Below are 19,967 nucleotides of genomic sequence, written 5' to 3' on the forward strand. Positions count from 1 at the left end.
CCCCATGGAAGAAACCAAGATCAAGAAGAAGCAAGATAAGAAGACTAACCCGGATGGCCGCCCGCGTCGCAAGAAATTCGTCGGTGTATTGCCTCAGCGCCGTAGCTTGGGCCTGGAGCCGGGTCCGGACGTCCTGCGTGGCCACGTTCATCACGGCCGTTCCTCCGCCCGGCATCCACCCCGAGGTGGCGCTGGCCACCTCCACAACCTGGGCCGACGAGCTGGAGCCCGCGGCCGGCTGCGGCTCCGACGCGGCCCTCTATGGCTCTGACGCAGCCTTCCCCGCGCGCCGGCTCGGCGGCATCCGGACCGCCAGCTCAGTCCTCGCGGCCGGCTCGCCCCCCGCCGACTGCGCAGGCGGCAGATCAGGCCGGCCGCCTTGAGCCGCCCCAGTTGGCGGGGTCGGCACCGGCGCCCTCTCCAGGATGACGACATCGTCATCCCTCTCCAGCCCTGGCTGGTCGCCGCCGGCTTCTTCTGGCGGGGGCTCCGGGGCCCCAGGCGCTGCGACGCGTAGTGGGGTGACCAACAAGGCCCCCTCCGCCGTCGCTGCAGCCGCAGCCTCCGCTTGGGCCTTGGCAGCGGCGTCGGCGCGCGCCTTCGCCGCCTCCTCCTCCTGCGCCGCCTGGGCGGCGGCCGCCTTCCGTGCCTCCGCCTCCGGCTCCTCCCGCGCCTCCCGTGCGTTCCGTTCTGTCGCCGCCTGAAGGTCGGCACGGGGGTCCACGCGGAGAGAGGTGCTCCCAGACCCCCTCGGCGACTCGACGACGGAGGCGGCAGCCGCCCGCTCGAGCGACAATGGAGCTCTGGTTGTTTGGAGAAAAAGACAAGGATTCAGGAACCACCAGAGAAAAGAAAGAAAAAAGAGTACATGAAGGAGTTCGAACTTACGCCGACACCGTCTGCGGTTGCTTCACCGTCTTGCAGAAGCGAGCCGCCTTCGCGGCCGCCTCCTCCCGCCTGGTCGCTGCCGCCCCGCCCCTGGGCTTCTTCGTCCGACTGCCAAACAAACCTTGGGCGGCGCGACGCTTTTGCCCGCCGCCCCGAGCGGGCAGTTCAGCGGAGGAACCCGCGCCGCGGCCAGATGCCGGCCGACGGCGCGGGATGACTTCGGCCTCGTCGTCGTCCGGCCAGTCGTCGAAGGTGACTCCATGCCCGGAGCCGCCTGCTTCGCCGCCGGCTTGGCCACCACCTGGCTCGGTGTTGTCGTCCATAGCTGCCGCCCCCAAGTTGGGGTCCTCCAAATCGTGCTCCGTCCGGTCGGGGGAGAATCGGCACTCCGTGTCCGACCTGCTTGCGGGCCGAAGAAGAGGGCTCTGTCGAAAACAAGCCAACTAGTCAGAGTCGGCCAAAGGAACTTGGCGACAAAACTAAGAAAAAAGAAAGAGACAAGGAGAACATACCGTGGGCGGCGGATTGGCCCGGCTATATGGCTCCTTGCCAAACTGCCACTCTTCGGAGAGTTTGCAGTTCGCGAGGTAGTTCACCATATAGGCCACTTCGTCGTGCGGCATGTCCTTGGTACACATCCGGCTCGGATCGAGCTGGCCGCTCATCTGACAGATCAAATGAGGGCGGCTCCGGAGCGGGAGTACCCGGCGCGTGACGAAGGCGGCCAGCAGGTCGGCCCCCGACAAGCCCTCCGACTGGGTCATCGCTCGCACTCGGGCGACGGCTGCGGTTCCAGCCGGCGTCAGCGTCACGGCCCGGTAGGACCACTGGGGCCGCCTGCCCGCCGGTGGGCCGGCTACGTAAGCCGGCAGGTTGACGTAGTCGCCCTGCGGGGCGACGTTCCTGACGTAGAAGTATGACTTTTGCCATAGCTTCACCGACTGGATCAGCGTGATGATGGGGAAGGGGTTGTCGGTAGCCACCCTCCGCATCGCGATGAAGGCGCCAGTCTGAGCCGGCACGCCCTGCGAGCGCGTGCCCAACTTGGACTGGAAGAACTCCCCCCAGAGCTCGAGGGTGGGGAGGACGCCGAGGTAGCCCTCGCACAAGGTGACGAAGGCAGACAGCAACACCACCGCGTTCGGAGTGAGGTGGTGCGGCTGGAGCTGGTAGAACTCGAGCCAAGAGCGGAAGAAGGCGCTCACGGGCAGACCGATGCCGCGCAAGAAATGCGAGCGGAAGACCACCCGCTCGCCCTCCCGCGGCTCCGGCGTAAGCTCCTTCGCCGGCGCGAGACGGACCTCCACCTTGTCCGCGCCGGGCAGCCGCTGCGTCTTGCGGAGGAATTCGACGTGATCCTCGTGGACGTTGGAGCCGTCCCAATCCCCGCCGTACTGCTCCATGGCGGGAGGCATGGCGAGAACGAGTGCGGCGGCGGAGGAACGAATGGTGGAAGAGCGCGGTGGCGAAGCGCTGTTGCAAGAAACGGCGAGAGGAAGAAGATTGTGGAGAGAGGAGGAGCGTGCGAGAGCCTGCCGCTCTCCCCCTCCCCCTACTTATAGCTTCGCAAGGTGAAGCCGGGAAGGCAGGACGTGGGGTGAGACGTGGGATTAACTGCCCCACTCCCCCCACGCCTCACGATTATTATGCCCTAAAAGCGTGCCGAAACCGCCGCAGGAGGACGTGCGGGCAGTTTTGGGCCGCAGTAAATCCGCGCCCGGGCCGGGGCGTGGTCGTGGCGGGCCCTCGACTATAGCGACGTCCCGTCACGCTCGTGGGCTGGCAGGCTTTTTTGCCACGTGGTCCGCAGGCGGCAAGTGGCCGGCCCGCGGCCCGGAGCACGCGCCGGCCAGCTCCCACCCTCCGACTCCAAAAAATTTCGCCGAGACGGCGCCCTCAACCAAAGCCGGCTCCCGGCTGCCGGCTTGTCAAGATAGGAAGCTGACCGAGCTTCTCGACTCCTACCCAACCTCGAAGCCCAATCAGCTTCGGGGACTACTGTCGGAGTAAATGACATGGGCTAGCTAATGGCGTGCAAGCAGCCCATGTCGATTGTGGACTTGACTAATTGCAAGCAAGAGGAAGGAGAGTCCATGACCCATTGGGTGCGTCGGGTAAAGGAGATAATACATTCATCTGATAAGATGGATGCCGGCTCTGCGGTCTTAATGTTGGAGAAAAATTGCCGATTTGAGCCTCTGAAACAGAAGTTGGGGCGGCTCAAGCGCGATTGTAATGACATGGGCTAGCTAATGACGTCTCTAGTTAAATACGCCGACTCTGATAGTACAAAGGATCCCGCGTCTGATGAAGAGAAGACACGGAAGGGAAAGAAGAACGGCAACGCTAAAGGTCTCCAGCATAACCCGGCGAATCAAGGAGGTAATAATAAGCGTAAGGCTGATGGTAGCTCAGAGTTTGTGGCTAATGCACAGGGTAACAATCAACGACGTAAAGGCAGGCCACCCCCTTGGTCTGGTGGGTCGGGTCCCACCCTTGAGAAGTTGCTGAATGAGCCCTGTCCAAGACACGGCACCCGGGAGAAGCCGACCACTCATCTATGGAAAGACTGTACTATCATGAAGACTTTCAAGAATTCTAACATGTTTGATGGAAATCACGGGCCGGGCGGCGGCTCAGGCGGTGGCGGCTTTCATAGCCCGGATGGCGGCTCAGGCGACGGTGGTTTTCATGGCTAGGGCCCTCAAGGTCATCAAGGTGGTTATAATCAGCAATCTGGCCAAGGGGGTCAACAGCAGCAGCAATTCGGGTATCAGATTAACCCAAAACAGCTGAATAGTGGGCAGTATCACGTGTTCACTACTAGCTTATGCAAAAGGGACCAGAAGCTTCTTAACAGCGCTGTGAATGCCGTTGAGCCGGTAGTCCCTCGTTATCTGAGATGGCCTGAGCAGCCTATTGTATGGAGTAGGGAGGATCACACTCCCCGGGTTGACAATCCGGGTCACTTAGCCTTAGTAGTGGCGCCTCAAGTTGGTGGATACAAATTCACAAAAGTGCTCATGGATGGAGGCAGCAGCATCAACATCCTCTATTATGAGACCTTTCATCGCATAGGGTTGACTGATAAGAGTCTCAAGACATCCAACACTATTTTTCATGGAGTAGTGCCTGGTAAGTCGGCGGACCCAGTAGGAAAGATTGAGCTGGAAGTGGCCTTTGGGGATGAGCATGATTCCAGGGCTGAGAAGCTAACTTTTGAGGTTGTCAAAATCCTGAGCCCGTATGACGCATTGTTTGGACGGCCGGCTTATGCAAAGTTCATGGCCCGGCCATGTTATGTTTACCTGCAGCTCAAGATGCTAGGTCATAAGGGCACCATCACAGTGCATGGGAGTCGGAAGATAGCCTTGGAATGCGAGGAAGGCGATGCTGCTTATGTTGAATCTGTTTGTGTGACAGAGGAGTTGAAGTTCTACAAGGACAATGTTGACCTGGCAGACATGACGTCTTTGAAAAAGCCAACCACGGAACATGAGCCGGTGATGAAATTTAAGTCAGCTGACAAAACCAAGCTTGTTGATTGTGTTCCAGGCGACTCATCTAAGCAGTTCAGTATCAGTGCTAATATGGATCCCAAATAGGAAAGCGCGCTCATCGAGTTCATCCGTGAGAACCGGGACATCTTTGCATGGAAACCTTCTGACATGCCGGGTGTACCGAGAGACCTCGCTGAGCACACTCTTAATATTGATCCAAAATTTAAGCCGGTCAAGCAATTTCTTCGGCGGTTTAATGAGGAGAGGTGTCGGAGTAAATGGCCACGGGTAGCCTAACCGACTGCCCCTGGCTCTTCCAAAAAATTATCAGGCCTTTGGGCCTTCAAGCATTTCAAGCATTGGGCCGCCTTCCCCGGTCGGGTATTTCTAAAGCCGACTCCCAGAAGGCAACCCAGCCTCAGCAACCTCCTCCCAGGATAACCACGGGATGGCCGACTCTAGGAAGCCGGCCATAGAGGATGCCGACTTCCCGGAGCCGGCCATGAAGAACGCCGACTCCCCAGAGTCGGCCACGAAGAGCGCCGACTCCAAGGAGCCGGCCAAGACCACACCCACCAAAACTACATCCACATAACGGTGACAAGATGGGGTGGGCCACAGTGCGGCCCACTACCCCCGAAGCCCGAGGCAGGCATGGCCACAGGACGCCGTACGGGACGGCCATCTCCCGTCCGGCTCGGCACTGTAGCCATGCTGGCCTCAACGTCACCCACGACAGATGCCAATACGGCCCACGGGTGGTGGGCCCCTACAGCCAGAGAGGGGCGCGAAGGCGGCCCGGCCTCCCCCAGTCGGCCAAGGGCGTAGCCGGCCCCCAGAAGGCGGCTACTCCCTCCCTCGAAGCATGTGCCACATTAAGGAGACAAGACGAGGTAAGGCTACAGTGAGAGCCCTCGAGGCGGCACACTGTAGCCACGCTTACCTCGACGAAGCCCTCGTCATCAGGGGCGAGGCTATAGTAAGCAGCCGCCGACAAGACCCTAGGCGGTGGGGCCGGCCTGTCGACCAAGAGGCCGGCAGCCGGCGGGACCCACCAGTCGGCGGGCCCCAACGGCCGGCGGAGAAGCCGGCGAGCGTAGACACTGATGGCTGGGACCAGTGCCCAGCCGGATTACAATTGTACCCCCGGGGGGTAGGCCTATATAAACCCCCCGGGGCACCCATGCAAAGGGTTGGCTTCTTAAGCATTACACACACACCATAGAGAGAGAGAAGCAAGAGCTAGCCTTGTTCTTCTTCTCCCTTGAACCCAACAGCTCTAGGAGCGATTGTAGCTACTCTTCCAGATCTAGTGATCATGCGGAGACCCCGCAGAGCAGGACTAGGGGTGTTATCTCCTCGGAGAGCCCCGAACCTGGGTAAGATTCGCCGGCGTGCATGTCTTCGCCTCATCCCATTTCCAGGCACCGGCGACGTCTTACTGGCACCCACTATGATAAGCCACCCGTTGGCATATGTCGCACCTACCACCCGACAAGAGGCGTAAAGCTATTGGTGAGGATGTGGCCCGGCTCTTGGCGGTCGGGTTTATTGTTGAAGTTTTTCACCCAGAGTGGTTGGCTAACCCAGTACTTGTGCTAAAAAAGAACGGTACCTGGCATATGTGTGTGGATTTCACGGACTTAAATAAGGCTTGTCCGGCTGATCCTTTTGCTCTTCCTCGTATTGATCAAATCATTGATGCTACGGCGGGTTGTGAGCGTTTGAGCTTTTTGGATGCTTACTCTGGATATCATCAGATCAAAATGGCAGTTAAGGACCAAGAGAAGACGGCTTTCATCACTCCGTTTGGAGCCTTCTTTTATGTGTCTATGCGTTTTGGGCTTAAGAGTGCCCAGGCGACTTATCAGCGATGTGTGTAGAATTGTCTCCATAATCAGATTGGGCGCAACGTTCATGCTTATGTGGATGACATTGTGGTGAAGTCCAGAGAGAAGGAGACCCTGATAGATGATCTGAAGGAAACCTTTGATAATCTCCGGGTCTACAAGATGATGCTTAACCCGACCAAGTGCGTTTTTGGAGTGCCAGCTGGAAAGCTTTTGGGTTTTCTGGTCTCTAACGGAGGCATTGAAGCTAACCCGGAGAAGATTAGGGCAATCACCTCTTTGACTAAGCCGGCGTGTATCAATGATGTCCAGCATCTGGCGAGCCGTATTGCTGCTTTAAGCCGGTTCATAAGACGGTTAGGTGAGAAGGCCATACCACTATATCAGATGATGAAGAAGACGGACAACTTTGTCTGGAGTGATACTACTAACGCTGCCTTTGAAGATTTGAAGAAGCAGTTATCTGAGCCGCCGGTCCTTGCTGCCCCTATTGACAAGGACCCCTTATTGCTGTATGTGGCTGCTAAAACACGTGCCGTCAGCGTGGCCATTGTGCTGGAGTGCAAGGAGGCTGGCAAGGAGCATCCGGTTCAACGGCCGGTTTACTACATCAGTGAGGTGCTTATTGAGTCCAAGCAAAGGTATCCACAATGGCAGAAACTTGTTTATGGGGTGTTCATGGCAAGCCGGAAGCTTAAGCAATACTTCCAGGGTCACCCCATCACTGTGGTCAGTTCTGCTCCTTTGGGAGATATCATTCAAAACAGAGAAGCCACAGGACGAGTCGCCAAGTGGGCCATCGAACTTGGGCCTCATGGTATAAAGTATGTACCACGCACTGCTATTAAATCTCAAGCACCGGTGGACTTCATCAATGATTGGACAGAGCTGCAGATGCCTGAAGAAAAGCCGGATAACACATATTGGACTATTCATTTTGATGGATCCAGGCAATTGGAAGGCTCGGGGGCTGGAGTTGTCTTAGCTTCCCCTCGAGGTGACAAATTTTGTTATGTGCTCTGGTTAATGTTTCCCTGTACTAACAATGCACCTGACTATGAGGCCTTGCTCCATGGTCTTCGGATGGCTAAGGAGATGAACTTAAGCCGAGTAAGGTGCTTTGGCGACTCAGATTTGGTGGCTCAACAAGTATCAGGCAAGTGGGATTCCAAGGATCCTCTCATGGCGGCTTATCATCGTGAAGTTGATGCAATTGTTGGACACTTCAAGGGTTACCAGGTGGAACACATTGACCGCAGAAAAAACGGGGCAGCCGATGCTTTAAGCCGGCCGTGGTCTCAGCGTAAGCTGGTGCCACCTAACACTTTCTTGGATGTTTCGTATAACCCTTCTGTCAAGTTGCCTACAGAGGAAGACTTGGCTGTTCCTGACCCGGAGGCACAATTGGTGGCGGCTCTTCACGTCATCCCAGATTGGACAGTGCCATATTTGGCTTACATGACCCGGGGCGAATTGCCTGAGGACGAAACCTTAGCTTGACAGATAACCCGACGGTCTAAGTCAATGACGATTGTTCATGGGGAGTTACATCATCGTAGTGTTACTGGAGCGTTTCAGCGTTGTGTCTCTTCTGTGGAAGGTCAAGAAATTCTTGGTGAGATTCATGAAGGTGATTGTGGCCATCACGCCGGTTCAAAATCCCTTGTGGCCAAGGCTTTTTGTCATGGATTTTATTGGCTAACGGCTCATGCTCACGCGGAAGATCTGGTCAGTAAATGTGACGGTTGTCAGAAGTTCTCACGGAGGGCTCATGTACCGGCTCAAGAATTGAGGATGATTCCAATTACATGGCCGTTTGCAGTCTGGGGCTCGACATGGTTGGGCCTTTAAAAAGGTCCAAAGATAAAAGGACCCACCTCTTGGTGGCGGTTGATAAATTCACAAAGTGGGTTGAGGCAGAGCCAGTCAGTAAGTGTGATGCAGCCACAACGGTTCAATTCATGAAAAAGGTGATCTTTCGCTTTGGTTTTCCACACAGTATTATAACTGACAATGGTACTAATCTGTCCAAGGGTGCCATGGAGGAATTCTGTCAACGTGAGGATAATTCGGCTTGATGTTTCGTTAGTAGCTTACCCCCAATCCAATGGGCAGGCTAAAAGAGCCAATCAGGAAATCTTGAAAGGCATCAGGCCCTGGCTTATGGTTCCTTTGCAGCGGACGCTGGGTTGTTGGGTGGAGGAGTTGCCTTCTGTGATATGGAGCATCAATACCACACCTAACAGATCTACGGGTTACACGTCTTTTTTCATGGTCTACGGAGCAGAGGCGGTTCTACCGAGTGACATCCGTCATGACTCGCCTCATGTGGCGGCTTATGTTGAAGCTGATAATGAACAAGCCCGTCAGGATGCACTTGACCTGTTGGACGAGAAGCGCGATTTAGCAGCAGCCCGCTCGGCGATTTATCAACAGGACCTGCGCCATTATCACAGCCGCCGGGTTAAGTCCAGAACCTTTCAAGACGGTGACTTGGTGCTCCGGCTCATCCAGGATCAGTCTGATGCGCACAAGCTATCCCCACCTTGGGAAGGACCCTTTGTGGTCAGCAAGAACTTGAACAACGGGTCATACTATCTTATCGATGTTCGAGAGCACAAAGACTCACGTAAGTCGGAGGAGGAGACCCGCCGGCCGTGGAATATTGCTCATCTTCGGCCTTACTACACTTGAGCCACCGGCTCTCATGATGTACATATTTTGACGATGTATATATTATGATATGTAATAAAGCAGGACCTCCGTCCTTTTCATCCTCAAAGTTATTATGTCTTCATTGTTATGTCTTTACAAACGACCAACAGGGGGCTGATCATATTTGAATCTGGCTTTCCTTTTGATCTGGCTCATGATCGTATTAGAATCTAGCCCTTAAAACATCATGATCACTAGGGGGCTTCCTGTTCAAACATAGGTCGTATTCGAACCAAAGAGAACATAGCTGTCGGTACCCTTTTGATTGGCACACTGCCAAACCCACAAGGGGGCTTCTTGATCGTATCCGAATCATAACTCAACCCCTTTGGGTCCGACTTGGATCGTATTCGAATCAGGGTCGTTAAAAACCTCTCAAGGTCATTTGGGGGCTTCCTATTCAAACATAGGTCGTATTCGAACCAAAGAGAACATAGCTGTCGGTACCCTCTTGATCGGCGCAATGCCAAAGCCACTGGGGGCTATATGATCGTATTCGAATCTTAGCTTAACCCCTTTGGAACGGTTTTCTGATCGTATTCGAATCAGAAGCCCAAGATTTTTAAGTCTTTTTGTAAAAAAAAATTGGATTTTACTTAAGGCCTTTTTTGATCATATCTACAATATATATCAGTGGTTTATATTTAACCCGGCTTGACTTTAGACGATAAGTCGCTAGCTTATGGCAATCATCATCTATGTGGAAGCACTGGTTTCTGCAGGATTGGCTCATCACCCTTATTGTTCGGGTTATATACACCGGCAATACAAGTTAAAGGATCACAGGTATGATATTATAGTTATGTTTAAAAGCTATAATGGGTAACAAGTTTATCTATGATTCTTTTTTGTGTTCCGGGTTTTATGTAAGATCTATAACCTGCCCTGCGATAAGCCGCCAAGGGTCTTGTGATTTATTTCTATATGCAGGACAGTTTAAAAGCGTTCTTCAGCGTAAGGAAAACAGATGATAAGTATAACACGGGTGAATATAAAATGGCGGCTTAAACAGTGTTGAGAACCAAACACGTGCACGATGGCACGACAAAACCAAGTGTTTTTTCTACCCTATTACATGACTCCCCGAGTCCAAATGATTAACATTGTTTTTCAGCAAAGCGTAAATATGAGCCACCCGACGGATCAATTGCGTAGTTGGCCTGAAGCTTCCGGATTATCCCTTTCCGCTCCTCCATCTCGTTCCCTGTCCTGGAAGGTTGATGATGACCAGCCAATGCCACTCAAAGCTTCAAATTCAGCTTCATCATCAACTAATCCGGCCGGGTCAACTTCAGGGGCGAAGGTATGCTTACGAATTGGAGGGATCAGGCTGATCACTTCATAATGCGGCGTTGGAATCCTCCGATTTTCAGCGTCATAACCCGGATGATACTTGGTAAGATCCGTGTCATCAGCAATCAAGGTGGCCACAGGGCGTATTTCCTTCACACAAGAGGTGAAATCCTCCTGTCCAAAAGGTGTACCGTCCTCTTTTAGGCTTGGATACCCAATGGCGATGTCGGCCGGGTCTAGCTCCGGTAGCCACGCCTTGGCCCGGCTTAATGCAGCTACGGCTCCGGCTCTCGCAGAAGACCGCCTTAGTTCCTTAAACCGCTGAGGTAGCACAGCAAGCCGCTTTAATAGATCTGACAGGAGGGTGGGAACTTCATTTGACAGGGCCACTGCGGCTAAGGCACGTTGAGACCCGGTGTAGAGTTGTTCCACCAACGTATAAACCGCCTTCAGCTTTATCAGCATACTCTGGTTAAGATTTGAGCTCCTAGGGCCTGCATTACAATGTCAGGTGAGTTGATGACAATTGATATGCTTATTAGAAAGATTCACATATCTAACACTTGCAGAGTGACTTACCAAAGATTGCTGAGACCATCTGAGATACATGGCGTTTTAAACCGGATAATTCGGTGGTTGCTTCTGCAAGAGCCGCCTCTGCCATCTCAGCCTGGTTGATCAAGGCGATCTTTTCATCAGCCCAGGATTTTTTCTCCATTTCAAAGTCTTTTTTCAGTTTTTCTTGTTCATATACACTGAACTCAAATTTGGAGTTGGCTTTTTGGATTTCAGTCTCCTGTGCAGTTAGGCGGTTCTTCAAATCAGATATTTCTGATTCAAGTTGACTGGTGGTGACCTGTATATGTATCGGGTCAAAAAGATAGAATTATCATACTGCAATATTAAGTCCCAAGTTTATTGCAAGCAATAACACTTGGCACTTGGGGACTAATGTGTGCTGAAGAATTTTTGTTTAAAATAGCGGTTCATGAAAGTAAGTCCCAATCACTTTGCAAGCAAGAGTATTTGGCACTTGGGGGCTAATGTATATTGCTATTTAAAGCCTTTTAAAATAGTTTGTTCTGGGCAACCATATGAAGAACCGGTTCAATCATACTGATTAAACCGCCCCTTGGGGACTACGGAGTAAGCCGGAATTCTACTGTATTTTAATTCAACCATGTTACTAATATTGCTAAGTTTATTTCTAAAGTCTATAGCATATTCATCATAAGCAATAGACTTGGGGGCTGGCATGGTAAGGATAAATGACTATGGAGAAAGGATTGTACCTCAAACTTCTGGTGCATCTGCTTCACCATGTCAATTTCTATGTCACGGCTGCTATGCACTTGGCTCATATAGCCAGAAAAGATATCTCCGATACTCATATGAGTATAATTAGCAACATCAAGCTTAGTTCTGCGGTGTTCAAGAAGTTCCTCCTTGGCAGAGCACTTGGCCAGCACGGTAGGCCTCCCCGGCTCAACAAAGTTGGTCTTGGTGATTTTGACGTCAAGATCTTGACGATCATCCGTCTTGGTCGGGCTAGGGAATTCCGGGTTTCCAGAACCATCGATGGTTTGCTCGACAGGCGGATCAGTAGTGGGCGTTGGTATGTCATGGGCTGGCTCGGGCGGCGGCTCATGAGTGGAGGTTTCAGGAGTGGCCGTTCCAAGTTCCGGCTCATTCAGGATCGGTTCTTCGGCCGGCTTGTTCTTCTTCGCCCTTTTGCTGGGCTTGGCTTGACCGTTGCATAAAATCAAAAGGTTAGTAAAAATACAACAAATCGAACTAAGCACAAATTAAGCAGGTTATCATTACCCTGGAGCGGTTTTAAAAGCCGGCAAATTGGACTACATTGACTCGCCGAAGGAAGGTGAAGTTTCCTAATAATTTGAGTCAGAAGAATTGAGCGGTTGACGAGTGAGACCCACCAAAGGATAAAAGGAATATAAATCAGAGATGACCTTGTTCCGGCGTTTTCTTGTTACATTGGGTAAGCCGGAGGAGAGTTCCGCATCTTTACTGGTCCGGGTCTGCCTCCAGCTCTCATGCATCTGTTGCTTCAAAAGAAATTGAGGATCTTGGTAAGCTAAAGGATGTGAAAATCTTACTTTTCAGGTTACTCTTCGGACTTTCTGTCTTGGCAAAGGCTCGGAGTCAGAGGAAATAATAGTTACCTCTTCAACCACTGCATGACTTTCTCATGTATCCTCGTGATGATAATCAGTGTTAATAAGATAGTTAAAAAAGGAGCCTAGAGAATCAAGAGCTACCTCTGACTCAGAGGTGTCCTCTAGTCGAAGCATGTCTGAGGCGCTGGGTTTATGTCCTTTCTTCTTGGCGGCGGCTTTCCTGGCGGCTTTCTTAGCTTTTCTGGCCTTCTTTGCAGCTTCATGGTCATATTTGACTTTCCAAAATTCGCCAGTGGCCTGCGAATTTCAACAAAGAGTTTTGAGTAAAGGTAAAACCTCAAAGATGAGAGTAAAATGCTTAAATTACTAGCTTACCGCTGGAGCCGGGTTGGCTTTGCAGAAAGGACTCAAACGTACTTTGCCATAGTCTGCTAGGCTCTCATTCAGGAGTGACTTTGTCATATCATCAATGACGTCGTCAGGTAAATCATCAGGACTGTGCCGCAGAGGATCATTCTTCTGGCCTGTATAGTCGCACATCAAACCAGGGCGGCAGTTCAATGGAATAACCCGCCAGGCCAGCCAAACCCGGACCAAATCGATGCCATTTAAGCCATTCCCCAAAAGAGCCTTGACTTTACTCATGGTGGGGGCAAGCTTCTGGCGTTCAGCAGGAGACAGCTTATCTGGTAGAGGACGAGTGGACTCGAGGCGCAGGGCGCGAAAGCCGGGCAGAGGATTCTCACCAGCCGGAGAAGTATCTTGACAATAGAACCATGTCTGGTTCCAGTCTTTGGGGTGACTCGGTGGATTGGCATACGGAAAAATGCAGTCTCTCCATCGCTGGATTGAGATCCCTCCAAGTTCCAAGCTAGGCCCATTGGCACGTTCATTCTGGCGGTTCAAGTAAAATAATTCTCTGAAGAGCAGCAAATTGGGTTCTTCTCCAAGGTACACCTCACAGAACACTTGGAAGTTGTAGATGTTAGACACAGAGTTGGGCCCGATGTCTTGAGGTCGGAGGTCAAAAAATTACAGGACGTCTCTAAAAAACTTTGAGCCGGGTGGAGAAAAACCCCGGTTCATGTGATCGGTAAACATGATGAGTTCCCCTTCTTTGGGTTGAGGTTTTTCCTCTGTTGGATCAAGAGCACAGTAGGACATGACTTCCTTCTTTGGCAGATAGCCAGTCTTCACAAAATCAGCAAGTGTGTTTTCTGTGACGATGGATTTGACCCAGTTGCATGTAACGAGTGCTTTGGGTGCTTTGGGCGGCATTGTGAAGACGGAAGCCTAACAAAGAGTGAAATTGCCGGTTTAAACTTAAGCCGGAGAACAAGTATTACAATACATATTGAAAGTGGCGGCTTACAAAGGGGCCTAATGGTATATGGCTAATTATGTCAGGTTATTTAAGCCGCCGCGAGAGTATAAGCAGCTAAGTTATTTAAACCGCCATGGGTGGTTTGGATTATTGATTGAGCATTGCCTTTTTTAAACCGGTGATAAGAGTCTCCATGGCTAGGTGGATCTAACAAATACAGCTTTTGCCTAAGTGTTGCACAAACAAGTTTCATAGGTTGCAGCTATTATTTTGGATCAAATGGTTGTTCAGAAACGAAAATAATCTAGACCTAAAAATCTAGTACAGATGAGTTCGTGAGTTCTATTGAGGCCTCTGTATAGGAAAAAGGGATCTGCTATGATAAAAAATGGACGCAAAACAACTACCGCATGAGTTATATGTTTCTCTTTGGCTCAGAAGAGGCTGCGGTGGAGGAACTACGAAGAAACTACGATGAACTATGAAGTACACAGAGGAACTTGAAAACCCTAATGCGTATCTGAGGTGTGGGAAGGCGAAGACTTACAGCTGTAGATCTACTGCGGAGGGTCGCCGCTGTTCTCTGGACTGATTCAGGTTGATGCAGCGGCCGAGGTCAAGGAAGACAAGGTGCTCTGCGGCGGCGGCGGAGCTCGAGTGGCAGTATGGTTGCGAGAGGAAGAAGACGAGGAAAGGGGAGAATGAGGAAAGACCTGATCGTGCCTATTTATAAGGGAAGACTGATAAGTGGGCACGAAAAACGAGGAGGCCGAAAATTATGGGTATCCAGCTTGTCAGGACGCCTCGATTCTCGGGATGGTTATTAAAGATAAGGATCCATTGGGATATATTGATAAAATATGAATTAATGACAGATGACGTCATGGCGGGTCATTGCGAATCCAGAAGATGACGTCATGGCGGGTTATAAATTTTTGTTTGACAAAGAACATAAGACTTTTTCTAAAGTGATGAACATTGACATGAACCAGTTCAAATCAATCTGGGGCGTAATGTTGGGGATATAATTATTAGTATGACCCGCCCAGGAGGGGCCGGGTTATACTCATGACGACTCATGAAGCCCAAGACAGTTCCTGGAGATGGCGGGTTAGTTAAGGGCCCAAGGCCCAAAGGGCGACTTAAGGCCCGTAGAGATAAACCGCCATATATGTGCAAACTTGTATTGTATGGTAGGAATAGAGAGAAACCGAGCCGAACACTATTTATGAGCCGGCCGGGATTCTATGAGCCGCTGGGCGTCAACCTCTGTATATAAAGGGAAGACCCGGCGGTGGTTCAGGGCAAGTAACATCAAATCGAGAGCTAGGTCAAGCGGATTCGCTCCCTGGTTATCGAGACATACATAATCCCACTCAAAACTGGATCATAGGCTTTTACCTTCACCGCAAGGGGCCGAACCAGTATAAACCTCGTGTCCTTTGTCCCGATTAACCCCTTCTTGCTTCCTAGTTGCGATGGCTCCATGGCTAAGTCCTTTCACTAGGACATCTGCCGTGAAAATTCCACGACACCACTCTTATTAGATGCCTGATTTTGTAAGTACTTAACAAACTCTGATCAACCTCTCCATACAAGGCTGTAAATGATAAACAGCTAACTACATTTTATTCCTCTCAGGGGATTGAACGCGCAGAGAAGAAAAAGGGAGAGTGTGTATTTCATAGATCCTGAATTAGAAAATGGCACAACAGTACATGGTACGGACCTACGGGACTGGGCCGTTAACACGGTCGTCCGTCTCTTCAAAAACACATCCCATGCAGAATCGTTTCTCTAGCCATATCGTGAACGTTAAGTCAAGGAAACAACCACACATACACTTATTGTCTTTCAGATTTCGACATAATACGTAAGTTCATGGATTTCTTTATATGTAGCAATCACTGGATACTGGTATTCATTGTTCCAAACAAGAACACAGTTTACTACATCGATTCTCTCAGAGAGTCAACAAACGCTCAGGATCTGACGCATCTTCAACAATTCATGGATATGTATTGAATTCTATGATGTTGAAATTAATTTGCATTCATATCTGGTTCAATAATTGATGTTGTCAAAATTCATCATCATTTGCAGTGTGCTTGCATTGTGGAAAACTAAACTAGGGAACCTGTTCAAGAGGGGACTACCTCTGCAGCACGAGATTGTTTCTCCGGTAACACACCGAAATCCGCTATTTTCAGAAAATTTATCCAACAGTCTGCAAATACCTTTCCTTACGCTAGTCAAATGTTCAAGCTTCTAAATAAACCTCTTTCTATTTTGTCCAAAGAAAAAATAATATATCTAACACCGGTTAGGTTGTTCCTAACAGGACAGATACATGACTAATTCTGTACAAAAAATTTCAGTCTCCTCGGCAAGAAGCAGGGACCAACCTTTGTAGATACTATGTTTGCACTGATCTCCATCTACAAATCTGCTGATAGTTGTGACGATCGTCGGGAATTAGTACCAGTAAGTCTATCTTAATTAATATCTTCTACTCCACTCATATGGCGCATTCTGATCTTAAAAATACTGCAGCTCATCTTAAAACCGAGGACCCCTGAACCGCTCCCGGCTGGTGAATTGCTGATGGTTTGTAGATTTATCCGCGACTTTTTCCTGGATCACTACATCAATCCCACTGGTGATAATGAAGATTTCAGCATGCCTTCTCCTGAAACATTGAGTAAGAGTTAGCCGCTAAACATATATGCATGGATCCATTGTTTTCTATCTGATGAGGTCTTCGTATTTCGTACACTATGATTAATTATGTAATGCATATATGTGTGGACAAATCATTGGAATTTAGCTACCATATGTTCAATTGCAATTGTTGCAAAATCTGATGAATGTTCTTCCTGTGAACACTATTTGTTCAATTGAATATTGTGGCGAATTTCCTTTTTGCGTGCCGATTCAAAATGGGATATTTTTGTTTATTTGTTGTAATATTGTGGTGAATTTTCTTTTTGCGTGCCGATTCAAAATGTGATATTTTTGTTTATTTGTTCACTTGAATATTGTGGCAAATTTGCATTTTTGCATGCCAATTCAAAATGGGATATTTTTGTTTTAACCTGGCAATTGCTCCGCACACGGTTCAACTAAATGAGTGTGTGCGATCCACATTGGAAAGCATACGTCAATCATAGCGGAACCGTCGGTGATACACAGCAGATCGCAAACGATTTGTAGTGCTACTACGTGTGCGTAGGGTCTCCGAAACCGTTTGTGATATCGCGTTATCGCACACGAGAACTCGGAGTAAACCGTGCCCAATGTAAAATACAATCCCAGTCGTAATTTTTTCAAGAAACGTGTGGGATCCCAAATGAAAAGCACACGTCACTCTTGCGGCAACCATCAGTGATACCCAACAAATCACAAACGGTCTGCAGCCATTGTATGTGTGCAAAGGGGCTCCTGAACCGTTTGTGATAGAACGTTATCGCATATGGTAATTGTTGGGAAACGCGTGCGATGGAGTCTTGCATGGCAGACGGGTCACGCAGAAAACTTGTGTGCGATGGGGCACAAATCGCACACAGTTCATATGTTGGCCCGTGTGCCTTACATACTGTTTCCCAAACGGTTCCTTACGACAGAGTAGTTTCACTGCATCATTAGAAATGTTTAATCACCAATACCACACGTGCGAAAGAATTTAGTGTGTGCTGCATCGCACACGATTACATTTTGGAAGGCCTCTGGATCACTGCTCCATATCCCCGAAGGTTTCTGGGTCATGTGGGAAGGACACCCTATCACTCACACTCACTTGGCGACGGTCCCAAATGCCTTCGCGGAAAGGGGTTAAAAACTATTTGTATAGCACCGACGCGTACCAGTGTGATGACTGTCAACATATCATCGGGGAGGCTGCTGATGAAGTCTAGGCCTGCTGGAGTCGCTTGTGGTTCTAGCTCACCCCGCCTCCGCTTGTTGGCAGCCCCGTTCTCCACCTTCGGAGTCTCCTTGTCAGCGGCGCTTTCTGATAGAAATGGAAGTACATGGAATATTTAGTTAAAATAGGGCAATAGAAAAGTGTATTGGTAACTAGAAGTTATTAGGTAGGAATATAGTAAGAAAAGGGAATAACAGTTGGTTGCTTAAATACTACACAATTCATTTGATATTGCTGGGTAAGTCAACATGCAGATAGTTAAAAAAACTTACTTTGAACAAAGTTTGGACGGATGATATCGTCGGGGAGGTTACCATATATCTCATGACCAGGCCCTTTTATGTGCAGTGCAATTCTAGTGCCAGCTTTCAGTTCATAAAACTTATAAATTTCTTTCCAAAAGCCAGTGCAAAAATAGGAGTCACCACGTTCATCAAGTTTTACAGTAGCAACGATTGTAAATCCATGGTTTGTGTGCAGTACGACATCCCTGCAATCTTCATTTATGTAAAGGGAAATATTGTGCACTACAGATTCTGTTGCATAGCAAGGGACACGCTGCAGAAAATGGTAGGATTGTTAAAGAAAATATGGTAACATGCAAATATGGGCCCAAATTGAAAGAACTGTATAGCATTCAAAATCGAAGGACAAAAATATATAATTAAACAGATAGGGTAAACATGATGTCTTGGAAATATGAGAGTAATCGAAAGAACAATACATCATTAATTTGCCTAATATAGAAAGAAGAGGGGAAAAATCCCCTTTGACATATATGGTGCATGTGGCACCTTTTATCCAAATGTAGTAATATTTAGAATATGTTCAACAAAGTAGGCCATGCCAGCCGATTTAGGGTGAGATTGAACATATCGCGCACATCCTCAAGTCATATGGTACGGTGAGATGGAATGTCTGGCGGAGGCCGCAAGGTCCTGATGTGTCCGCGCACTGCACACTCTATGAACGAAAGAAACCCCTCAAATCAGCTCGAATAAAAATGAATTCACGGTGATTTCGGCCAGGTGATTAAAGGAGGTAGATGAACTGGGATAAGAGATGAGAGAATATCTCATTACATTAGTTACCTTGTTGTCCATGAGAAAGAACCCTCAGTACGGCAGATTCCCCAACCGAGCGGAGCTGGGTCACCCGCGAGCAGCGTCGAGAAAGTCGATGGCGATAGGCGGCGGCAAGCAGAAGTGGCGAAATACAGTGGGCTTTGCCGGCAGCCTGGCGGTGGCGGTAGGCGTCGAGCTAAGTGGTTACCGCCGCGATAGGCGGTGCCATGAATAGACGCGAAGGAGCTTGTGCAGTTGTGAATGGGGACCGGAGGGGGTGGCGGGCAAGGTGAGGGTTTTTGTGACGTGGGCATGGTGAGGGTTTTCTGTCCCACAAAGAATTTTGGAGGCCACGGTTTGCTGGAGTCAACCATGTGTGATTGACGCAACAGGCAAAATGAAAGTCATTGCACACGGTTCCAATTTTGGGAACCGTGTGTGATTGACGTACTACCTCCGTCCTGGTTTATTGGCACCCTTTGTAATTTTTACCAAATTTTGACCAAATATTTAACTAAGAAATGTTTATGCATCTCACCAAAAATTATATCATTGAACACTATGCTCAAATACCCATCCAACGATATAATTTTTGCTGGCCTGCACTAACATTTTGTTAGTTAAACCTTCGGTCAAAATTTAACACAAAATACAAAGGGGACCAATAAACCAAGACGGAGGTAGATTCCATCAACCGAACTGATTGCATCCATATCCCATGATTAGACATAAGTAAACATAGATTAGACATACTCAGACATAGATAACAAGCGTACACGTACACAAGCATAGTTCAACCATAAGTACATAGTTCATGTTGGGATCTACGGTAGGGTGCATCGACTGCAAATTAAAAATTTCCTACGCGCAGAACAACGAAGAACATGCTACGGGAGATGGATCACAATTCGTTACCACTAGACACGCAGTGCCGTGCAGCGGAAGAAGAGTTGGGGCAGCGCGTCTGCATGGATCGTTTCCTCCTCGTCCGATCTCCCTCGAACAGCCGGTCATCGGTTCCCACATACAGGTTTGCCGAAGCGGCGCAAGTGCACCGCCTCTAATGGCATCCGCGCGTGCCGGAGGAACGTCGTGTGGCGGACTGCTAGGTCCGATCACACAACCGGCGGCGAGTGGAGGTGGCTATTTGCAACACATGCAAAACCTAGTGACAGCGCCGAAGCGATCAGCCGCATGAGTGTGCAGCACCTCCACTTTATATAGGTGTCCGTCGCGGGCTCAACACTTGGGCCTCGCATGGACCCTAAAGCCC

The sequence above is a fragment of the Triticum aestivum genome, chromosome 1D, assembly GCF_018294505.1.
Source record: "Triticum aestivum cultivar Chinese Spring chromosome 1D, IWGSC CS RefSeq v2.1, whole genome shotgun sequence".
In the NCBI taxonomy this organism is placed as follows: Eukaryota; Viridiplantae; Streptophyta; class Magnoliopsida; order Poales; family Poaceae; genus Triticum; species Triticum aestivum.